We start from the raw sequence: 24,950 nt of genomic DNA on the forward strand, positions 1-24,950 counted from the left end.
TGGATTTAGATTTCAGTGGCTTAGAATGCAGTGGTTTCGACTGCAATTATATTAAGTCTGTGACACAGAGCAGAGTGTTGCAGAGCAGTGTATAGTGGCATGCAGTGCAGTGGCGTAGAATGTTTTGGGTTTGAGTAAAGTGGTGTACAGTGCTCTGGCATAGAGTGCAGTGGTGTAGAGTGGAACACAGTGGAGTAGAGTGCACTGGTACTGTCGCGTAGGCTCTAATTATCCTGATGAGGCTACTGGATTTTGAGCAGCAAGATCGTCCACAGTGTGGAGGACTGAGTCTGGCCCACAGTGAATGACACTTGTCACTCTAAATCCGTGTTTTGCTCCTGCTAACTACAGTGCTTCATCTCTCCCATTCGGCGGAGACAATTGGGCAGCCGAGCGCATGACATATTCGTACTTCTCAGGGAAGTCGTGGTAACTCAGGTCACAACCGGTTCTTTCGCACACAGTGCTGTCTCATATATAAATGACAATAAAGGCAGTATAAGTTTTAAAGATTGGTTTAATAAAACGACTGCATTTTAGATAGCAAAGCGTAAGCTGCAATAACCAGAACTACACAACACAGTAATATTAAAATAGTGACGATGAGAGTGAAGCTCAAGAATAAGGCTATCATAGTGCCGCTAGGTTATTCTCTCTCTAGTTTATATTTTTGAGCACAGCATCTTAAGCTCTAAGTCTGCCTTTCAGGTTCCCCTGGGAGGACATCGACCCTCATACCTGAGCAAAGGCCTGTAATCTGCATCAGAATCTGCAACGGGGCATTCAGCATATAGTTGTGGGTCCCTGGATGGAATCTCCCTCTTGATGTGTACTGGGACTAGAAAGTGTTTTTATAACTAACACACAGATGTTCTAAGAAAATGTCTCTACGTAAGGATGTGCATTTTGTACGAATGCTGGTGACTAAACTTCTACCACGTTTACCGGCAATGTACCAGACTGTAGCCTTGAGTGAAGCAAAGGGCGATCAAGAATGCATTATTTGAGAACACAGTGCTGAACTAAGCTAAACAGTGTGATAGAAGAAATTAAAACAAGACCGTAAAAACTGGCTATTGTAAATAACAGTGCAAAGCTGAATAAAATACATCTAGGGCAAAGTGCAAAGCGGCCTAGTATGTTAAACTAACGTGCATGGAGCTATACTTAAAATGGCTACACAACACCCTCCCATTGTCGGTAGAAAGTGGTTCAAGCCAAAGCTAAAATACCCTAACCTAAAATATGTTTAAAACCATACTTAATTTTGACAAATCAAGAAGACACACAAGCATACTACTCGACAATTTAAAAAGTAAGCATGTGGCTAAGAGCTGATCCAAAGGAAAAAATTTCAATTTAGAACTGTTCTAAATCAAGCATTAATCATGGAAAACAGGAGATTAACCACTTTGGCTGATGACAAAACCGGTAAATCCGTGCCAAAAACGAGCAGGTGTGTTCCATAGCCCCAGTATCCACCAAGGCGGCATCTCGTGCAGTGCCCATTAACGAGTTGATGGTAACTTCCTCCTGGAAGGGTAGCTCGTAATCAGCTTCTCTTAGCAAGCGCAGCCGCAGTGCGCATGTCTGGTAATGAACCCTCAACGAGAACATCAACAGATCAGCATCAATCACTGAGGGGCGTTGCTGTGAAAGACAAACTTCCAGTGCATGTTCGAAAGAGCACCAGAGGCACCGAAACACGGGCTGCACACAATCCAAAACCGGTCTGAATGACAAAGACCAGTCACACCCCAAATGTTCCAGGAGTGTTGCTCCAAACTGCTGCATCATGCGTTCACGACACAGCTGCGCTGATGGGAGCACCTTCATTTGTCCTTGTTGCAGCTGGACAGTCATTGCAGAAAAAGAACAGCAAAATGCCGGCTAATAAAGCCAAAGTTATTGGAAATCCCCCAAAAATACTTCCGAAAATTGAGTGAATAGCTGAAGGTATCAAACCGAATATAGAAGAAAAGGTGTGAACGGAACCAATACCAACAGCTTTGAAAAAATGTGCTAATCCAGCGGTGCTGGACGCATTAAATATACGTCCCACGAGTTCACCAAAGTGTCTCGGAAAGTTTGTATTTAACAGGGACTGTATTTCTGCCGATGACCTTGCCACTTGAAGCGCGTAGGTCTCGCGTGCAGATGTAAGGGCCACATGCTTCTGAAACAATAAAGCCTTGAGTCTGCTCAACTTGTCAAAATTCACCTTGGAAGTAGCCATATGAGGCCAGATATCAGCTACCTCCCTTAATTTAGTGGGGGGGAAACAACACATTCCCGCAACATGTAACGACCTTAGAGACTGAAACAACGTAAACTATTCCGGCCCGCATGCCACAACAGTCTTCACTATTGAGAAGGACGTAGCTGCCGTTTGAAAGCACCTGGAACGTGCGTTTAATCAAGGGTACTGGAACTCCCTTCAGATAGCAAGCCAGGTTTGCAACCGAGGCATTACACGCCCCATGCAAGGACAGCTGCTTACAAATCATCGAATGGCTGACTGAAGTCTTGCATTCACTACCGCTAAGAAAGACCTCTTTCATGCCATTTAGGCATTTGTACGAGAAGGGAAGCTCCCACACCTCATGGATGTAACTATATCCCAATTTTTCATATCTGCCTACCGGAACGTGTTTCAAACAAGAAGTGAATTGTAACGTAGAAATAGGCATATTAATAACCCTGTGTATTAACCACTCTGCCGAAGGAATCTCAGCCACTGTAAAAGGCAGCCTTTCTATCTTTTCAATGTTAAGCATGACATAAGTCGTTTCCTTCTTAGCCATTAGTTGTTGTTGCTGCGTCAAATTAAAGGAAAAAAATATTTCCCTGGCACTGCTGTGCTGCCACGGAATACGACCCGCCTTCAATGTCTGATGTGTCCAACCCAACTGCATAATGGACCTGGTCTGACTCTGTCCATGATATAAAGAAGACATATCAGATCGTATAATGTATATAGCAGAAGAAACAATGTTGTTAATTGTATATATCCGGTCGGAAAAGGTGTGAATCTCATTATCCACAACAGCTAATGCCTTTTTCAAATTTTCCTGGTCTATTTGCCTTAACCGTGCTGCAGCCTCTTGTTGGGAAAGCTTTCATATTTCATTGTATACTTCATACAAGAAACGCTTCCTACGTGGTAATTTGGGCCCTGACAAGAAGTCTTGTAAGTCAGTGTTATTAGACAGGAGATTGAGGTATACCTTAACAGCGTCTAGTGAGGATGCCTTTAGCCATTGTTGGCACAATTTACCTACACTATACGTTGTGATTATGTCAGCATGTTCTGGTGATATATAGTGAGGGTCTGGCCTACTAGTTTGGAAACCGCCCGAGGAGGAGACAAAACAGTGATGACACCCATTTGTATCTATTGGCCACAACAACCACCCGCCTGGACATGTCAGTGAAGCATTAAACGTACCATTCTGGACCCACTCATTGAGCTCATTTATAGATGTATTTGTGTATTTTTGCCAGCTATCAAATTTTGCAGGGGCAGGTATACTGGGCATGTTTAACTCTCTAATTGTTGCTAACCCTAAACAACTTGTTTGTTGTACCGTTTTATTTAAAAAGATCATTTGAACAGGGATGAGACATGCTCTAAACAATGTTTCTAAACCCTTGGTCTGCCAATTTTTTGTTCCCCAAACGCTTTTTAAATCAACGTTTTTTGAACAATATTCATAACCTTCAATTGATAACCAGGAAACAAAAGAGTCCGAATATATTAATTTCGTATTGGTCAATAAAATATTTATATCCTTAGTGGGAGTTACTTTAAAATAATAGGACTCAGCATTTGTTTGACGATGCCCAGAAAAATAAGTAAACTTTTCAGTATAAGTTTTTGAACTCCCTTGCGGTGGAGTTGGACAATGTTCCCATTGTGTGTAATTAAATATAGTTTTTGGACTACTTGCTCTATGTATAAAATGGTGCCCATAATAATTATAGCAAAATATATCACCATCATTTTCTTTAAACTGGTAAACATCTTCGTTTTCATAGACAGTATAGTATTGCAATTCTGTCATCATAGAATCAACTGTTTTCACATCCCAATCATCAGGTACAATGCCTGGTATGACTATATCATTCATAGATAATTTTAACACATACAGCACTTGAATAATCTCAGTGGGACCATTTATATCAAACATTACTTTGTCCCATACAATCCCATCAGGAATTGGTACTGCAGAAATGTTCACAAAAGACAAGTCTCTTAGAATCTTATGAGATAAAAAATGTGGTTTCAAAACTTCCTCCACCTGTGCAACCGCTGATCTCTCGGGAAGAAAACGACCATGTATCAACAAGTATAGTTCCATGGACAAATAAAATATGTTTCTTTAAGCCAATATATCAGCTTACGCGCACCTGACAGGTCAGCAGTCGAAGAGGCAAACGAGTCCGATAGACTGTCGTTGTAGTCCGCAAAGTAACCAGAGGCAGTTCGTGCAAATGGAGTTGCCGTGGTCAATGGTGGAGTTGGTGTTTCCTCTGGTGGTACACTGTAAACAGCACCATCCGTCTGGCTAGTAGTCGTGTTGACTTGATCAAATGTTTCTAAGTTGCTTGTTGTCAGTGGAACTAATGCAAGATCATCATCCACCCTCCCCAAGCTCGGAGAGGCATTGGTGTTGGTATGGACAACTTGTAGCGGAACTTCTTCTCCAGTAGTGAGAGGGATTGGGGAACTACTGGATGTTCCTCTTGGTCGGCTGTGCAGAATCGACCACATGCTGTAGTTTGACATTGTCAATGGAAACAAAACGATTTTCTTTGGCACCTGGCAACGGTGGTAATATAACAGTTCTGGTACCATGTATTCCTAATACAGGAACTGGTGCCCGATAAGAAGGGCCAAATTCTTTCTTCATTGCGACCTTTTCACGTACAAGATCCCCAATCTTGGGAATCCAGCCGGTAGATGTTATAGGCACATCCGTAATTCCTGTGGAGGCAGCACTTTTAGAAGAGTTATCTTCACGGAACTGGTGTAATTCCTGTAAAACAGTGACACGATCATTTATGTCAAAAGGTGTTTCTCCTGCCTCCACGCCAAGACCATCAAGATCCGGAACAAACATTTGTGTTCTGAACAGGCACTCATATGAAGTACGACCCCCCCAGGGACATTCTAGGCAGGTTATTTAGTGCTCTCTGAACTCCATAGAAGTGGGTTAGCCAACTACGTCCTGTACCTAAGACTCTGGCTGTTGAAATCACGGTTTAATCACTCCACGACACTATTTCCCTCTGTATGAAATGGAGACGAGTACTGCAGTTGGACCCCCAATGAAGCCATGGTGTCCCTGAATGCCCTTGAGGCGAAAGCAGGGCCCTGGGCCGAATGGAATGTCGCGACTGCATATGTACCGATAAAGACACGCAAATCTTTAATAACAGTCCGAGCGTCAGCCGAGCGTTGTGGCCACACCCACACAAATCTGGAGCATGAATCAACAGCAACTAATAAGTATTTGTTTGCACTATCAGGTGTTAATGGACCGCAGTGGTCCAAGTACACACACTGTAATGGTCTGTTAGAAATTAAGAGGGGTGTCTGCGGCAGGCGCTTGGCCGTAGAAACTTTGATTTGTTGACAGATGTTGCAACTAAAGACATACTGCTTAGTCTCTTTGTAGAGACCGGGCCAACAATAATGGGCCTGTAAGAGTGAAATTGTAGCCACCACACCAGCATGTGCAGATGCCATTCCCTCATGCGCTGCTTTAATCAATTGTGGTCTTGCATCTTTATTGGGTATATCGTGTACGCCTACGCCTGGAATTTTAACTTTAGCATTCCGCATACCTCCTATCAAGTATTGATATTTATTAGGAAATCCTTTAGGATAAGGCGTACCATCAACCGTAGCTTTTATGGCAGCCATAATGTCTGTGTCTGGTTTGGAACTCGAACGAGTCACTGCAGCTACAGTGGAAACTGCCACTGCCGACTTTGCAGCTTCATCAGCCAAAGTATTTCCAGCAATGTGTATTCCAACGCGCTGGTGTCCAAGTGTATGTACAACATGGACTTTGGGTAGCGTCTCTTTCAGGTCTGCTACCTTCCCCCACAGAAGCCTGTGTTTTATGGTGTTGCCATTGGAATCTCTGAACCCATTCTGACGCCAGTAATGCAGATATTCATTAAAGGACTGGACACAGTAATATGAATCACAAACAATCATCGTGGGCTGCGCTGGATCCGTATGTTCTAGTGCCATCAGCAGAGCTTTTAGGTCGGCTAATTGTGCTGTACAATCCCCTAAGGTCTGTGTATAGGTATGTAGGGGACAGAATTTCTCCCCCTCCATATAGCCACTTACTACTGCACAAGCAGCAGAGTATTGATTTTTAGTTCCAATTGCTGGTTGCGCAGAGCCATCGGTGTACATTACTCTATGATATTGATCAATAGGCAGGGTATTCGCTGGAACTTCATATTGTAGAAACTCTTGAGTTTGTAACTTTGGATCAAAAATGTAGTCTACATCAGTGGCTGTTAGAGATGTAGCCCATTGTATCCAACGTGGATGAAGTGCTTTTGCGTTCTAAACGCTAGCTTTTGTAAGAGCCTCTAGGGCTGGAATTGGAGAAACAACAATGATGCATTTCCCTTGGGTAAGAGGTCTTTCTTTAATAACAGCCATCTGTACAGCAGTGAGAATTTTCTCAATGGGTGCAAAGCGTTGTTCAGCAGCTGAATACAAATGTGATTTGTATGCAATCAGGACTATCTCACCTTTATTAAATGTTACATAGGTGAAACCGATGGCCCCAGCTATTACCCTGATGACCAAAGGTGTTTTGTTGTCCCTTGTGTGTAAGTGTTTTGCTGCTAGCATGTCTGTCTGCAGTTCTCGAAGAGTGCGCGTATGTTCAATTGTCCAGAATTTACTTGAATAATCGGGACGTATTAATTCATATAAAGGATGCATGTTGCATAATCAGGAATGTATGTTCTGCCAAAATATAGAAAACGCAGCAACGATTGAAGTTTTTTAATTGGATTCGGTGGTTGTAATTGTGCACATGTTTCTAAAAATTGTGGCGCTAGGCTCTTTCCTTCACTCAACAGCTTATATCCCAGAAACAGGATGCTGAGGAAGGCAATTTTTGAGTTTTTAAAGTTAAATTTGTATCCAAGTTCGGCAAATCCTACAACAATGCGGGCTACCCATCTTAAATGTTGTAGTAATTCATCATCCGTGAGATATATATCGTCCACGTATGACAATGCTTCAGGGTCCATCTCATGTAAAATAGCAGTCACACGAGCCGCAAACAGTCCTGGGCTGTTCTTATACCCCTGAGGCAAACGACAGAATTTTGCTGTGAGCCTAGTGCTCTAAAGCTGGTTAAGTCCCTGCTTTCAGGAGCTATATTCTGGCAGAAGAATCCATTTGAGATATCCAGAGTTGTTTTGTATTTTTTCCGCACAATGTTGCTCATTAGTGCAGTGCTATGTGAGTTTTGTATAGCATATGTACGTGTATGTCCGTTTAAATGTCTGTAGTCTAAGACTATTCTATATGAATGGTCCGTCTTAGCTACAGGGAATAAAGGGTTATTCATCGGTGAGACACAGGGTTCAATCACACCCTGGTATTCTAATTATGTGAGTATCTCTCTCACTGGTACCCTTGCTTCATGTTTTATGGGATACTGCGGTTGTGACTGAGGTTCACTCTTAATAGGAATGACATGGTATGGAGAGTCCCTATCCCACCCTACGTGATTTCTGTATAACGCAGGTGCCTGTGCCAGAGTCCAATCTATAGAATAGGACTCAGCGAGTTCCTCTGGAACAAGGGGCGAGATGAAGGTTTAATAGCCTCTTCTCCATATGGGCAGGTGCGGACAAAATCAGATGGCCAATCTTTTTCGGCCAACAAGATGTCATATACCTTGACAACACGGTCCCAAAAGATTGGGTGTATAGTGCGTTCAATGTCTCCTTCCAGTTATAGTGTTACTTTGTACACCCTATCAGGTTCGGAGACAAGCATGTCCGCCGTTTGTACTTGTATAAGGTCATCAGTTGCTTTCACCTCCAGATGCTCTAGAAGATTCCGGTGAACTATTGTGACCTCTGCCGCGCTGTCCAGCAGTGCTAGAACCCAGTTCTTGTTCTTCAAGAGAACCCTCTTCCTGAGTGGCATGTTGAACTGAGACTGCTGCCACTTTTTTCTTTTTAAATTGTTGTTTTTGCTGTACTGGTTTCTCTTCCTTTTTAACTGAAACCTCTGAAGAACGTTGTGTTTCCTGTCTCGGTTTCACGTACTCTGTTTTTCGCTCTGATCGCCCACCTCTCTCATTTCTCTTTTCCAATGAGTCCTGAAAGGAACGAGATTGGCGTGTATCAGTATATTGATATCTATCAGGCGTTTTTATATTATCCCTATTTCTGAGATTATACCTAATCTGTGGGGTCTCCGTGCGTGGAGATTCTCCCCTTTCTTTTTTAGGCGTTTGTTGTTTTTTCTCCCAGCGTTTCTTATTACCATCAGGTTGTTGTTTGGAATTATCTTTGTTAATCTTACCCTGGAATTGAGGTTTTTGTGGTCTAGCCCCTAGGCTATCTCGACCGATACTTGAATAATATTCTGCTATTATTTTAGGCAGCTCCTGTTCCTGATCTTGTTGCAGAACGTCACGGAGCTGCATGCACACTGCAAGTGCAACTGCTTCCCCTTTAAGGTTACTTAGGTTTATTGAAGAAACTGTGGCAAAGTTGCCCATCAGTTGCATTCCCAAATCTAGGGCTGGGGCAGCCCCGTATTCATCTTAAATTTGTTTAAGCACTTCCGGTAGGTTGGCTAATGTCGGTGTACCGTGTGCCGTTGTATAGAGCGCGGCAAATACCGTGCCCCATGTATTACATTGTTCAACTGCAGGAACCATCCCAAGGGGCAAGCACATAGTCCATATTCTATGTTTATCCTGAGGTCCAGTATGGGGAAATACTGCTTCCAGCATATTAATTTTTTGTGCTAGCCAAAACTGAGTCTCCTCTCGTTTGGCCGGGACTTTACCCATAATTGAATGTACAGTCACCGGATTTATACCTGGTGTGACTGCATGTGGTTGTGCTGGAGCAGCACACGCTTGGTTTGAATTTAAAGTTTGCATCACAAATTGCACTAATCGTCTGTATATTGCTATTAACTCAATATATAAGCGTCGAACCTCAGCTACTGCTAAATTCGCAACTGCAGGATGTGGTGTATATGTGGCCAATAAAGGCCAGGTAGGACCATCATTACTTAGTGGACCTAACCTTACTGGTAATATTGTACGGGGTAGGGTGCCATCAAGCCAATTATTATGTTCTTGATAAGATAAAGGTATCTCTAAATATGCGTACGCCCTGTATTGTCCAGGCAGGTTCGCAACTGTATATGTGTGAAATGTATTTGAGTTTCCATCAACTGCTGGAAATGTGACCCAAGAGTAAAAAAGCTCTGTTCTATAAGCTGCATGGGCGTCCACCACAAACGTGACTGGACCTCCTTGGGCCGTGAGGCCATTTACTAGTAAGTGCGCTGTGAGAGGTTGTCTCATGTTAACAGCTATTTGTACAACCTGGGGATTTGCCATCGTAGAAGCACTAAGGGGGTCATTCCAACCCTGGCGGTCCAAGACCGCCAGGGCCGGGGACCACGGAAGCACCGCCAACAGGCTGGCGGTGCTTCCCAGCCCATTCTGACTGCGGCGGTAAAGCTGCGGTCAGAAAAGGGGATCCGGCGGTTTCCCGCCGGATTTCCCCTGCATGGGCTGAATCTCCATGGCGGCGCTGCAAGCAGCGCCGCCATGGAGATTCCGACCCCCTTCCCGCCAAACCGCCAGAAACAGGATGGCGGGAACGGGTGTCGTGGGGCCCCTGGGGGCCCCTGCACTGCCCATGCCACTGGCATGGGCAGTGCAGGGGCCCCCTAACAGGGCCCCATAAAGATTTTCACTGTCTGCTTAGCAGACAGTGAAAATCGCGAAGGGTGCAACTGCACCCGTCGCACCCCTGCAACTCCGCTGGCTCCATTCGGAGCCGGCTTCCTTGTTGCAGGGCCTTTCCCGCTGGGCCGGCGGGCGCTCTTTTGGCGGTCGCCCGCCGGCCCAGCGGGAAAGGCAAAATGGCATTCGCGGTCTTCTGACCGCGGAGCGGCCATTTGGCGGCTCCCGCCGCCCGCCAGGGTCAGAATGACCCTCTAAGTGTTCAGAGAAGGCACACCAAGATGGGGTTTTTCCTTTTAAAGTTCAAGCTTGACCAACCGCCAGCTGTAAATAGGATTACCTATACGGCTGTGGTGGAAATCCTCAGTACCACGGACGTCTCCGTATACGGAACAGAGGGGTCATTATACAAAAATGAGACTGAGATGTGCCGGTGGACCCGAAAATTAGAGCCTGACCAAACGTATGCGGCGCCATGTCGTGTAGGCTTTCATTATCCTAATGAGACTACTGGATTTTGAGCAGCAAGATCGTCCACAGTGTGGGGGACTGGGTCTGACCTACAGTGAATGACACTTGTCACTCTAAATCCTGGTTTTTTACTCCGGCTAACTAGCAGTGCCTCATCTCTCCCAAACGGCAGAGACAATTGGGCAGCCGAGCGCATGACATATTCGTACTTCTCAGGGAAGTCGTGGTCACTTAGGTCACAACCGGTTCTCTCGCACACAGTGCTGTCTCATATATAAATGACAATAAAGGCAGTATAAGTTTTAAAGATTGGTTTACTAAAACGATTGCATTTTAGATAGCAAAGCGTGAGCTGCAATAACCAGAACTAAACAGCACAGTAATATTAAAATATTGACAATGAAAGTGAAGCACAAGAATAAGGCTATCATAGTGCCGCTAGGTTACTCTCTCTCTAGGTTATATTTTTGAGCACAGCATCTTAAGCTCGAAGTCTGCCTTTCAGGTTCCCCCGGGAGGACATCGACCTTCCTACCTGAGTAAAGACCTGTAATCTGCATCAGCATCTGCAACAGGGCATTCAGCATACAGTTGTGGGTCCCTGGATGGAACCTCCCTATTGACGTGCAATGGGACTAGAAAGTGTTTTTATAACTAACACGCAGATGTTCTAAGAAAATGTCCCTACGTAAGGATGTGTATTTTCTACGAATGCTGGAGACTAAACTTCTACCACGTTTACCGGCAGTGTACCAGACTGTAGCCTTGACTGAAGCACAGGGCGATCAAGAATGCATTATTTGAGAACACAGTGCTGAACTAAGCTAAACAGTGTGATAGAAGAAATTAAAACAAGACCGTAAAAACTGGTTATTGTAAGTAACAGTGCGAAGCTGAATAAAATACATCCAGGGCAAAGTGCACAGCGGCCTAGTATGTTAAACTAACGTACATGGAGCTATACATAAAATGGCTGCACAACAGTACAGTGTAGGTTGTTTCAGAGTAGTGTGAAGCAGTGTACAGTGCAATGGTGTAGAGTATCATAGAATGCAGTATTGTAGAGTGCAGTGGTGCAGACTAGATTACAGTGGTGTAGAGTGCACTTGCTTAGAGTGGCACAGAGTAGACTGTAGTGGCATATAGTAGAGTGGTATAGAGTTCAGTGGCAGAAAGTGCAGTGTTGCAGAGTAGACTGCAATGGCATAGAGTAGAGTGGCGTAGAGTTCAGTGGCCGAGAGTGCAGTGTTGTAGAGTAGACATTCGTAGAGTGTAGTGGTGTATAGTAGTGTTCAGTGAAGTAGAGTGGTGGAGAGTAGAGTGGTGTAGACAGCAGTGGTGATGAGTGTAGCAGTGTAAAGGAGAACATAGTGGCATAGAGTACAATGGTGCTGAGTGCAGTAGTGTATAGTGTTGTAGAGTATAGTAGTGTAGAGTGCAATGGTGCAGAGTACATTGGCGTAGAGTGCATTGTTTTTTAGCAAAGTGGTGTTCAGTGCATTGGCATAGAGTGTAGTGGTTAGAGTGCAATGGTGTTGAGTGGTATGTAGTAAAGTGGTGCAAAGTGGAGTGGTGCAGTGTTGATTGCAGTGGCATAGAGTGGAGTGGCACAGAGGTTTTTTCCAGAGTAGAGTGATGTGGTGCAGAGTGGAGTGGTGCAGGTTAGAGCGCAGTGGCATAGAATGCAGTAGCATAAAGTGCAGTTTTACAGAGTAGAGTGCATTTGCACAGACTACAATGGCATAGACTGCAAGGTTGGAGAGTGGTGTAGAGTGCAGTGGTGAAGAATGCAGTGGTGTAGAATAGAGTTTGGTAGAGTGCATTGGCTTAGAGTAATGGATAGTAGGGAGGCATAGACTGAAATGACCATTACATTTGCACAGACATGCAGTTTTACTGATAAAAGTATACAGCGCACAAACTATAATGTGTGGAAATGTCATCACCTAGCGTATTGATTTGTTTTGATGTTAATAAAATATTTGTTTTCACTACACTTCTGAACTACCCCTCCAGAGCCAGCATGATTGTCACATATATCCTCTCACTTTGAAGTCAGAGAAAGAAAAGTAAACCCCAAGCTCCCTCAGAACAATGAAGACAGAGCCTAACATTTGAGCTTTTTCTTTAAATGCACAGCAAATGTGGCAAGATAGAAACAAGCTTTCAAGGCTTATTTACAAAAAAGAAGCTCTCAGACGGATACTGTAAATAATATTTGGGCAAAGGAAGGGACAACCTCAAGCTGAACTGCATTAAACAAATAAAGGCAGCAAATAGAAAGCAAGAAAATGTTAGTTGCAAACCAAAAAGTCAATGCTATGCAACAGGTGGAATGCATTCCCAGGGAAGCTTTCTGAATGTCCCCAAGATGTTGGTAGCAAACCAGACAGCTGTGCTGTCTCATAGGCTTTTACCTAAAAAGGAATGTGTAGGTTACAAAAAACAGTAACTTTGTTGCAGTGCACAACTTCGCCAACGTGGCTGCCCATATATAAACCTTCACCCTCAAGTAAGTGAATCCCTACAAGCAATCCAATACATTCTTGGACTAAATAATGTATTTTGGGTCTTTGGGCTCTCTGTAGGTGTTATATGAATACTAAGGAGCAATGGATTGTTTCAAACAAACATACTTCTCTTCATGTTCCAGATGACCCTGCACCCTCCATCTCCAGGCACTCAGTCCTCCCACAGAATTTCATAAGTGTAATTTGGAAACAAAAAATGCTTGAGTAAAGCTAATATGTCTAACTCACATTGTGGTTCTCAAGTGACACTTTTTGGGTTTGCTAATGTTTACATACAGCTGCAGAAAGGCACCAAGCATGCTTAACAGTGGCAGATGCCTGGTACCTGAGGATAAGAGATGCCTATGAGAACCTTCCTAGTGGTAGGGTAGAGGAGCCACTTGGTGAAAATTACAGTAGAGATACTCAGCACACACAAAGGCAGAACAGTCCCAAGCAGTGTCCCAGTAGTAAGGAGGGGGAAGCTGACATGTGTACTCATAATGTGGGCTGCCTCCCAGATGCAGAGAAGGTCTGCTGGGCAAGTTCACTGTGTGAGCAGTGTCCCATCATCAGGGGAGAGGAGCCCTCAGGACGTAGTAGCATAGCAAGAGTTCCATAGGCCTCAGTGTAAGCAGGGAAAAGGACCCCTAATAAATCCTCATTGGGTATCAAAATGCAACAGCAATCAGGATTCAGTTGGCTCCTCAGACGTCTGGGCCCTGCTGCACCATTGATGGCTACATTCCTGCTCTCCCTAGCCTTCTACAACCACACAAACTTTAAACATTCTAAAGTTCATTTACAATTTATCCTCCTCCTTCAAATTATTATAAGTGGAGGACCTCTTTACACACTCTTTTCAGCTCAGTAACCAGACAACACTAACTATAACTTGCCACTCTACCATGCACTGCGTTTTGACAAATAATGTCATTTGAGAAGTTATAAGTGTTGTTATGAATTCTACGATTTCAGATGCTATAGGTGATGCAGTATGCAAAGGTAAAAATAGCACATGGAAAAGGCATGAGTTATGGTTAATGTAGGGTGGCAAGGGAGGTGACAAGACTGTGTTCAGAGGTGTGCAACTTATAGTAATCTGAAGTTGGTGAGTAAATTATAAATCGTAGTTATAATTATAACTTTACAGTTTTTTATGTTTGTATATTTTAAGTTGCCTTTGTTTAGAAAGAATACATAAGGCATTTTTAACTTTAAGTTATCCTTAAGTTTTTTTTCAATGCATGTTAATGGTTTTTATTTTTTGATAAACATTTGTTTTAAATCACAGTGTGGAACATCAGTGATTGGAGTGTTGTAAAGTGGAGTTGAGTACAGTACAGTGGAGGAGAGTGTCAGAGTCTAGTGTTGTAGAGTGGAGTATTGTAGAGTAGTATAGGGTGGAGTCAAGTAGAGTGGGGTGACGTAGGGTACAGTGGAGGATAGTGTTGTACATTGGAGTGGAGTGGTGTTGTATCATGGTGAGGAGTAGTTTAGAGTGGGTTATTGTACAGTGTAGTGGAGTGTCCAACAGCAGAACGGAGTGTTTTACAGTGGAGTGTCGTTGACTGGAGTGTTACAAAATTGAGTGGAGTCGAGTGTCATCGAGTAGAGTGCCATAGACTGGCATAGAGTGTAGTAGAATGTTGTAGAATGCAGTGGCATGGAGAAAAGTCATATTGTTCAGTATTGTCGAGTGTTGTGCAGTACAATGGCGGCAAGTCTTGTACAGTGTACTGTTGCACAGGGAGTATCATTATTTGTAAGAACACAATGCACGGTAGAGTGGCAAGTTATAGTTAATGTTGACTGGTTATGGAGCTGAAAAGAGTGTGTAAAGAGGCCCACTACTTATAATGATTTGAAGGTGGTGCATAAGTTGTGAATGAAAGTGATAACTATAACTTAAGAATTTTTAAAGTTTGCGTAGTTGAAACTTGGTTTGTATAGGGAAATATGTTTTCTTAACTATAACTAAGCTTTAATCATTGTTTTTTTCATTGAATGTTAATGGTAATTTTAATTATGTGTTACATTTTTAATAAAAATGTGTCAAATCTTAGAGTTCAGTGTCGCAAGTGGAGAGTTACGTGGAGTGTAGTACAGTGCAGTGGAGGAGAGTCTTCTAAAGTCTAGTGTTGTAGACTGGAGTATTGCAGATTGGATTCGAGTGGAGTACAGTAGAGTGTAATAGTGTATCCTACAGCATAGTATTATATAGTGTAGTGCCATGGTATCTCACATAGTGAAGTCAAGTGTCATAGACTGGAGCGGTGAGTTGTACATTGGAATGGCATGTCAAACAGTAGCGTAGATGTCATAGACTGCCATAGAGTGGATTAGAGTGTTTTAGAGTAGAAAAGGATTAAATGTAGTGTCAAAGAGTGGAGTATCATAAAGTAGAGTGTCATAGAGTACAGTGGAGGACTGTATCGTAGAGTGGAGTGCTGTTTCATATAGTGGAATGGCGTATCATAGAGAGACGTTGGGTGGCGTGTTGTCAAGTGTCATACAGTGTATTATAGTGGCATTGAGTGGATGACATAGAATGCAGTAGAATGCCATAAAGTGGCATGGAGTATAGTACAGTGATGTAGAGTGGTCCTGCAGTGTCGGGCAATGGAGCAGCATAGAGCAGAGTTTAGTACAGTGCCACAGAATGGGATAAAGTGTAGTAGAGTGGAGTTTAATTGAGTAGAGTACACTGGAGTGGGGTAGTGTAGAGTGGAGTAAAGTGTCATAGAGTGTAGTGGCATATAGATTAAAGTGATGTGGATTGCAGTGGAGTGGCATGTCACACAGTTGAGTAAAATGTCATAAATTGGACCACCTTATTGTACAGTAGAATGTAGTGGGTTGTTTCACAGTACAGGAGAGTGAGGAACACTAAAGTACAGTAGTAAACAGTCTAGTTGATTTTGTGGAGTGGTGTACAGTACTGTTGTTGTGAGAAATGTAAAAAAACATAAGCGCACTACCCTAAATATGAAATGTGAAAACATTGCGCAACATCAAACACAAGTAGAAACTACCCCGCTGTTCACAATCAAAAAACAGTTTAGGCTTAACCCCCACACTGACATGACCAAGATTCATTCAAAGATGTAGTGGAATAAGGAACATGAAAGGATCTTCTGTTAAAGGCCAACTAATGTCTAACTAACCTGCAAGTATTTACAACATTGGTACAAGAGTCCCCGGCACACTCTCTGTGCCTGAAAACAGATTGCGGACTGATCAGACAATGGGTACATAATTCAATTAGCCCAAAGCACACAAGTGCATGACTTACAATGGGTGCAGGGAAGAAACTAACCTCCAAACCCTCAGAGAAGTCCCGGACAGACAGTGCTGTCAGTACACACTTCAAATAAATTACATTTACAAAAGAGCACGTATGCATTCATAGGTCAAAGAATGCTTGGTCATAAACCTTTCTCAAACATATAATAAAGAGCCAGTAATGACTAGGAATTTAGGGTTATGTGGTCACATGTTTTCAAGTGTTGTTCCATTTCAACCTGTAAACGTGCAAGTTATCTATTATTGATCATGTGTAATAAAGTAGTGTATTGATGTATATAAAAAGGCCTATCTGACAGGCATTTGAGAAAAACTGTAGAGGCAGGTCGTGCAGGGCTGAAGTGCAGTCCGCAGTTTTTTTTGCCCTGTGAAGACAGTTAGTAAATTCTGTCTTTGATTTGCCAGGAAGAGTCTGCCTGGTCATTTTTGAGTCTCAAGAGTGTTTTTATTCACTATGTAACACTGTACAGGGTTGTAGAATGTGGCAGAGTCGATTGGTATGCAGTGTCATAGGGTACAGTGGCATTGAGTGACATAGAGTGGAGTGGCGTAGAGTGGAGTTAAGTGGGGTGCAGTGGCAAACAAAGAGTTGCATACAGTGTTGCACAGTGGACTAGAGTAGATTGGAGTACAGTGTTCTACAGTGGCATATAGTAGAGTACAGCGTTGTACAGTGGAGTGAAGGGGTATAGACAGGTGTAAAATCTCGGAAAATGGCATACAGTGTAATATAGTGTAGAGTGTAATTGCATAGAGCACAGTTGTATGTGAAAAAGTGGAGCTACATAGAGTGGATTGTTGTATAGTGGTGTAGAGTGAGGTAAAGTCTTGTGCAACGGAGTAGAGTCGAATGGTATAACATAGCATGGAGTAAAGTACCACAGAGTGTTTTGTGTATCATAGAGTAGAGTAGAGTGGCATGGAGTGAAGTGTACTGGTGTAGCGTAGGTTGTAAGCTGTTATAAATTGGAGTGGAGTCTCATACAGTAGAGTGGAGTGCTGTGTCATATAGAAAAGTGCTGTATAGTGAAATAGTGTGTTGTACATTGGAGTGTATGGGGACAGAGTGGAGTAGAATGTTGTAGAGTGCCATGAAGTGTGGTAGAATCTTAAAAAGGGGAGGAGAGTGTCATACAATGGAGTAACGTAGAGTGGAGTTGCGTGCAATGAGGGTGTAGAGTGTATTACCATAAAGTGGAGTAGCATACAATGGAATAGTGTGCAGTGGAATACTTTACAGTGGAGTGTAGAAGTGTGGATTTGCACAGAGTGGCATAGCATAGAGTGGAGTGGTGTACAGTAGAGTGTTACAGAGTGAAATAAGGTACAGTGGATTTGCATAGCGTGGGGTGGCATATATTGAAGTGGCATAGCGTAGAGTTGAGGAACCTTATAAATTGGAGTGGTGTCTCATATAGTAGAGTGGAGTGCTGTGTCATACAGTGTTGGAAACTGTCAGAGTCAAGTGTTGTAAAATAGAGTGTACGGGCGTAGAGTTGATTGCAGATTTGGACAGTGGAGCGTACAGAAATTGGATGGCATAGAGTCTAGTAGAGTGGCACAGACTGTAGTACAGTTTTGTACAGTGGAGTTAAATAGAGTAAATAGAGGAGAGTACACTGGAGTGGCATAGAGTGATATAGCATACAGTGGAGTGGCATTAAGTGGAATAGCAAATAGTGGAGTAGTGTAGACTAAAGTGATGCCATGGAGTGGCATAAAGTGCAATAGCGTATAGTGTAGGAGCGTACAGTGAAGTGGTGTAGAATGGAGTGATGCATTTTGGGGTTAGGTAGAGTGTAAAAGCATACAGTGGAGTGGGGTAGAGTGGTATACCATACAGTAAAGAAGCAAGGATTGAAGTTTCGTACATTGTAATACCATAGAATGTAGTGGTGTACAGTGGAATAGAGTAGCATGGAGAACAGAGGAGTGGCATATAGTGGAATAGCACAGAGAGGACTAGCATGAGGTAGAATAGCGTAGAGTGGTGTGGTGTTTAGTGGAGTGGTGTAGGCTGGAGCAGTGTACAGTGGAGTGGGGCAGAGTGAGGTAGCATGTAATGGAGTGGCACAGGTGGAGTGCTGTCCAATGGACTAACGTAGAGTGGCGTGGTGTACAACAGGGAGCGTAGACTGAAATAGCATATAGAACAGTAGCATACAGTACAGTGGCATGCAGTGAAGTGGTGTAGAATGGAGTGGCCTACACTGGAATGAGGGAGAGTGTAATAGCATACAGTGGAGTGGTGACCAATGGGATTTCATAGAATGAAGTGGCATACACTGGAGTGGCGTAGAGTGGAATAGCATATTATGGAGTGGCATACAGTTGAATAGCAAAGAGTGGAGTGGTCTACTGAGGAATTATATAGAGTGGAATAGTATATAATGGAGTAGCGTATAGCAGACTGGCATACAGTGGAGTGGCATACACTGAATAGTTGTAGATTGGAATTGCATACAGTGTAATAGCATAGAGTGGAGTGGTGTAGAGTGGTCTGTTGAATAGTGGAGTGGTGAAGAGTGCAACAGTGTATAGTGGAGTGGTGTATAATGGAGTGCTGTAGACTGGAGTGGCATACAGTGGTATGGGGTAGAGTGTAACAGTGTACAGTGGAATAGTATACATTGAAGTGGGATCCAATTGTGTAGTGTAAAATGAAGTGGCATAGAGTGGAGCGCCATATATTGGAGTGGCTTGTAGTGGACTGGTGTATTGTGCAGTGGAATAGAGTGCATACAGTAGAATGGCGTAAAGTACAGCTGTGACAGATATCACTAAGTTTAAATGCCTTATAACTTTAAAAATATTTACCCTATTTAACTACAGTGCCCACAAGGCATCACCTCTGAACCATAAGGTACAATCCTGCCAAATTTCATGTAAATCCATTCAGCCATTTCCGTGGTACGTCAAACACAATAATCTATGCAAAATGGATTGGTGGAAAAACATTTTGACACCCCTTTTATCTTTGATTCTCTTAAGCATACACCACAAAAATTTACATCATCTCAAAATGTAGAAAATGCTACAGGTCTGGAAAGTTTTGTGGTGATTCGTCAAATGGGTAGAAAGTTATTAGAGACTTAATATCTGTGGAATTTATATCTTTGGGAATACTAACTACAGAGTGGCAATCAAAATTAATATGATTTCTTTATCTACTGTATTTGTTATGTATTTGCTTATTGGTTTACATAATCTTGTGACCATAAATGTGTCTTTTCGTTGTTCATGTAATAATTCTGAAACTTTACATATGCAGTCTAGTTTATTTTTTGCACTTCCTTGCCACTGCTAGTAGGATTGTGCTACATATAAAGGCCAAAGTGACTGAAGGGTAATCATTGTTATTGTTATGAAAATTGAGATTACTGTATTTTCCTACCAGGCAATTATCATTTCCTCCAAACAGTAGTTTGTGTGGCTCACTGCTAGGTTAGTTTTTCAGTTTGTTGGACAGGGATGCATAGGAAAGAAGGTTTTTAGTTGGCTTATTGGGCCACTTTTATTTTGTGAGCCAGAGAGCATGCAAAGAAAATTTATGTAGATTAAAATGTATTCCAATTTATTATGTATTTGTTTATTTGGTGTCCTTTAGCATGTGACCAGAAATGGGTCTTTCAGGTGTTCATGATTTCAAGCCTTTTTTGGGACCCCCTATTTTACTTTGCACCTGCCTGACCAAGTGGTGCAAAACTTTCAGTACACTGACAATGAAACAAGGCCAACAAGTCTGCAAAGATTTGCAGACATTCATATAACTGACGCAAAGATATTAAGGGACAAAAATAAAGAAAATTACCATCTCTGGTCACCCTATCTATAACTACAAAGTGGCTACTGCTGCTCTGTTAAAAGAAAATAGTATATATATATATACATATATATATATATATGTGTGTGTGTGTGTGTGTGTGTGTGTGTGTGTCTGTCTTGGCTTAGACCATTCAGATCAATCTGATATCAATCAAAGACAGTGTTGCAGTTAATATTTAGTTACTGCAATAACAAGTGTTGAAACCTGGTGTGCATGGCTTTGAACTGAGACTGCCAATATACATAGAAGCAGGGTCAGACTATTCTGTAGGGAAATCTGGCAGTGCCCGGGGGCTACTCTTACAGATCAGTGTATGGGCTACATTTTGGCTGTCTGTGGACTAGTTGTATGATCTGGTACGCTGGCTTTTACTGTTGATTTCTCTAATATAATCTCAAAGGTTGCCTGCATCAAGTGTGAATGCTTTGATTTGCAAATGTTGGCCACTGTTTCAGCTACCTAATTCGCTAATGTGGGACGCTCATCATTTGGTGCAGGGCCTATTTTCTGTCCATGTTGGACCTTGCATGTAAGAGTAAAGTGTGCTGCTACAGATGGAAACCATAAGCATTGGGGAGCAGTAGAGAACTTGGGGTGTCTCACTGGCTTCTGGGTTGTACAATAAGAGAATATTCTGATGCCTGCTTAATGAGAATATTTTGTGTTATCATTAAAACTCTTTTGGTTTAGATTATATTTCCTCACATGAATATTATGTTGATTGGGTGTTTACCTTTGACATGAAATTGCCTTGCTGATCGTTTTATTGTGGGTAAACATGGCCGAGCAACTCATTCACACTGTACAAAAGCATTACCACGGATGTCTATTAAGGCTTTGCAGTTCCTGTTCAACACTTGAGGCCAGATTACATAAACTGGACCTGATCTCAGCAAATGTGCAGTGCAGTGCCACTCCTTCCCTCCCTCCCCCCCATTTATGGCAGCCGCGGCGCGGTAACGAGGAGCAACCCTTGACCCTGCTTTAGCAGGCAGGTCGCTCCCCGCTCCGCCGCCCAGCGCCACCTCCTCACCGTCCATACCTTTAGTATTCCAGCTTCCCCAGCCCCTGCGTCCCCTGCGGCCCCTCCCGCCGCCCCACTCCTCTTCACCAACCTTTTTCTGCTTTACCTAGGAATCCCCATCCGCTGCGTCCCCTGCGGCCCCTCCCGCCTCCCCCCTCCTCCTCACCGTCCGTTTTCTGCTTTCCCTAGGAATCCCCAGCCGCTGCGTCCCCTGCGGCCCCACCCCCCCAGCCTTCACATTCGTCAAGCCCTCCCTCCTCCCAGCTGCCACTCCCTCCCTCCCTCCCCCCCATTTATGGCAGCCGTGGCGCGGACACGCCACTGGCAAGCCTGTCTGCGCCCAGCGCCAGTCCCCATGGCCCTCTCAGACAAACCTACTCACCCTCCACTCACTCAACCCAGGCCCTCGCTCCACCTGCACCCTTTCCAACCCCACACACACTCATGGCCCCTTCACTTGCCTCACCTGTCATTTCTCCTGCTCCTCATCCCTCACACCACACACCAACCATAGCTACCCCCCGACAACACACACAACACTCCCAACGCAACACACACCTGCTTTACCCCCACCCACCAGCCCCGCAGCACACCACCCCACAACCAGAACACACCCCGCAACAACACCCTCATGCACCACACCAACACCACCCACCACAACCACCTCAACTGCCTGCTCCTCAACACCCGCTCCCTTCACAAACATGCCATAGAACTCTGGGACCTCATCACATCACATTCACCTGACATCACCTTCCTCACGGAAACCTGGACCAACCCCTCCTCGGAACCCAATATCGCCACCTCCAAGGGATACAAACTCCAACGCGAAGACCGCCTCAACAGGCCAGGTGGTGGAATCGCCATCCTACACAGGGACACCATCAAAGTCACCACCAGCTCCCAAGACATATCGACAACAAAGAACACATGCACTTCCTAATCCACATTAACAACAACTCCACCCTCAGAGGTACACTAATCTACAGACCACCAGGACCACCCCCGCCTTCTGCGACACCATCAGCTTGCACGCCCTCACCTCTGCAGACTACATCCTCCTCAGTGATTTCAACTTTCACTTGGAGAACCTACAAGACCACAACTCTACCTCCCTCATAGACAACCTCACCAACCTCGGACTCAAACAACTGGTCACCGCACCCACCCACTCAGCAGGACACACGCTCAACACAATTTTCACCTCAAGCCAACACATAGCCGACACCCACACCACCGAACTCCTCTGGACTGACCACCACTGCGTCCACTTCTCCTTCACCAAACCCCCCACACACCACCATCAACACACCACACCCTACCGCATGTGGGACAAGATCCCCACAGAACGCCTGAACTCCCAACTGGCTCACAAACCCCCCCCCCCCAACACCAACGACCCCAACGCAGGAGCACACAACCTCTCGAAATGGATCACTACCTGCGCAGACACACTAGCCCCCCTCAGAAAACACATCGCCACCCCCCACATCAAGAACGCCCCATGGTTCACCCCCGAACTCCAAGACTCCAAGCGCAAATGCCGCCAAGCGGAGAAAATATGGCGACAAGAACCCTCTACAACCAATTTCTCCACTCTCAAAGCCACCATTCGCACCCATCACCAACTCATACGCACCGCCAAAAGAGATCACTACAAGACACGCCTTGACAACAACTCTCAAAACAGCAAAGAACTCTTCACCATCATTAATGAACTAGCCAAACCCATAGCCAGCAGCATAGACCCCTCCCACACACAGCCCCTATGTGACACCCTCTCCAACCACTTCCACCACAAAATCCTGGACATCCACAACAGCTTCATACCACACACACCCCTCACTCACTCAACTCAACCCCCACTCATGTCCCCCCCACCACACTCACCACCTGGGCCCCCACCACACACGAAGAAACCGCAAAAACGATGAACTCCATCCACTCTGGATCCCCCTCTGACCCCTGTCCACATCGCATCTACAACAAAGCCAGCCCAACCATCGCCCCCATACTCCGCGACATAATCAACTCCTCTTTCGACTCCGCCACCTACCCAGACCCCTGGAAGCACGCGGAAATCACTGCTCTCCTAAAAAAAAAACAAAGCTGACCCAGAGACCCTCTCCAACTATCGCCCCATCTCCCTCCTCCCTTTCCCCACCAAGGTTGCCGAGAAACTAGTCAATGCTCGCCTGTCCCACTTCCTAGAAGAAAACAACATTTTTGACCCCTCACAATCCGGGTTACGCAAGAACCACCCTCATTGCATGCACTGACGACATCAGGACCAAAGTTGACAAAGGCGAGACTGTCGTACTCATCCTCCTAGACCTCTCCACAGCCTTTAACACTGTCTGCCACCATACACTCCGCACACGCCTCCACAACATAGGAATTTGTCACAAAGCCTTAGACTGGCTCGCCTCCTTCCTCACCCACCGGACTCAGAGAGTCCGCCTTCCTCCTTTCCACTCCATCACTACCAAGATCATCTGCGGAGTCCCCCAAGGTTCCTCCCTCAGCCCCACACTCTTCAACATTTACATGATCCCCCTAGCCAACATCCTCCGATCACACAGAATCACTATCCTCTCCTACACAGATGACACCCCACTCATCCTCTCCCTCACCCGCAACCCCACCACCGCCAAAAAAACAATCTACATGCTACTCTCCTCGACACCGCCAACTGGATGTCAAATAACCACCTCAAGCTTAACTCCAACAAAACCGAGATCATCATCTTCGGCCCCAGCAAAACCATATGGGACAACTCCTGGTGGCCCACCGCCCTAGGCCCGCACCCACCCCCACAAACCACGCACGCAACCTAGGCATCATCCTGGACCCCTCCCTCTCCATGACACAGCAAATCAACGCTCTAACCACCTTCTGCTTTCACACACTCCGCACTCTAAAAAAATCCTTCAAATGGACCTCCCAGAGACCAGGAAGACAGTCATCCATGCACTCATCAGCAGCAGACTAGACTACGGTAACGCCCAATACGCCGGCACCACACTCAAACGCAATCTCCAGAGAATCCAGAACACAGCCGCACGCCTCGTCCTTGGCCTCCCCTGCCACGAACGAATCTCACCACACCTCAAATCCCTTCACTGACTCCCCATAGACAAGAGAATCACATTCAAGCTCCTCATCCATGCACACAAATCCCTCCATGACACCGGCCCAACCTTATCTCAACGACAGAGTGAACTTCCACACTCCCACCCGTAACCTCCGATCAGCCGACCTCGCCCTAGCCACAGTCCCCTGCATCCAACGCACCACCTCAGGAGGCCGATCCTTCTCCTACCTCACCCCCAAAACCTGGAACTCCCTCCCCACCGACCTCCTGCTCTTCAGAAAGAACCTCAAGGAATGGTTGTTCGAACAGTGACCCTCCCTGCCCCCCCCTTGACCCTCCTCCTAGCACCTTGAGACCCTCATGGGTGAGTAGCGCGCTCTATACATTTTTTTTGATTGATTGATTGATTAAATGCAATTTTTTCATCAGTCAACCAGTGCTAAACTGCATTTACTCCAACCATTTAAAAAATCGCATTTGCGCTAGCAGCCTGTTGATGCAGATAGTGCGAAATTGGCTGCCAGTGTAATTCTCCCAATACATTTTCAAAGCAATACTTCCCTTGCCATAGTTATAGTTGCCATATCTTAAATGGTTTAAGAATTTTCTTTCCCCATATTCTTTTAAGATACATTTATGTATCCCCTTTCCTGCTATCAGTCACCTCCGCACATAGACATCCAAGTACATTTATGGTTCTTTAGTATACAAGAGTGCTCTGGCAGCG

At 44.6% G+C, this 24,950-nt stretch overlaps 1 protein-coding gene across 6 annotated transcripts in view; it reads left to right on the top strand.

Annotated features, from left to right (window-relative positions):
* CDK14 (cyclin dependent kinase 14) overlaps positions 1-24,950 on the top strand; it is a 1,910,605-nt gene that overhangs the window by 525,414 nt on the left and 1,360,241 nt on the right. The window lies entirely within an intron of this gene.

Source organism: Pleurodeles waltl, chromosome 10 (genome assembly GCF_031143425.1).
Source record: "Pleurodeles waltl isolate 20211129_DDA chromosome 10, aPleWal1.hap1.20221129, whole genome shotgun sequence".
In the NCBI taxonomy this organism is placed as follows: domain Eukaryota; kingdom Metazoa; phylum Chordata; class Amphibia; order Caudata; family Salamandridae; genus Pleurodeles; species Pleurodeles waltl.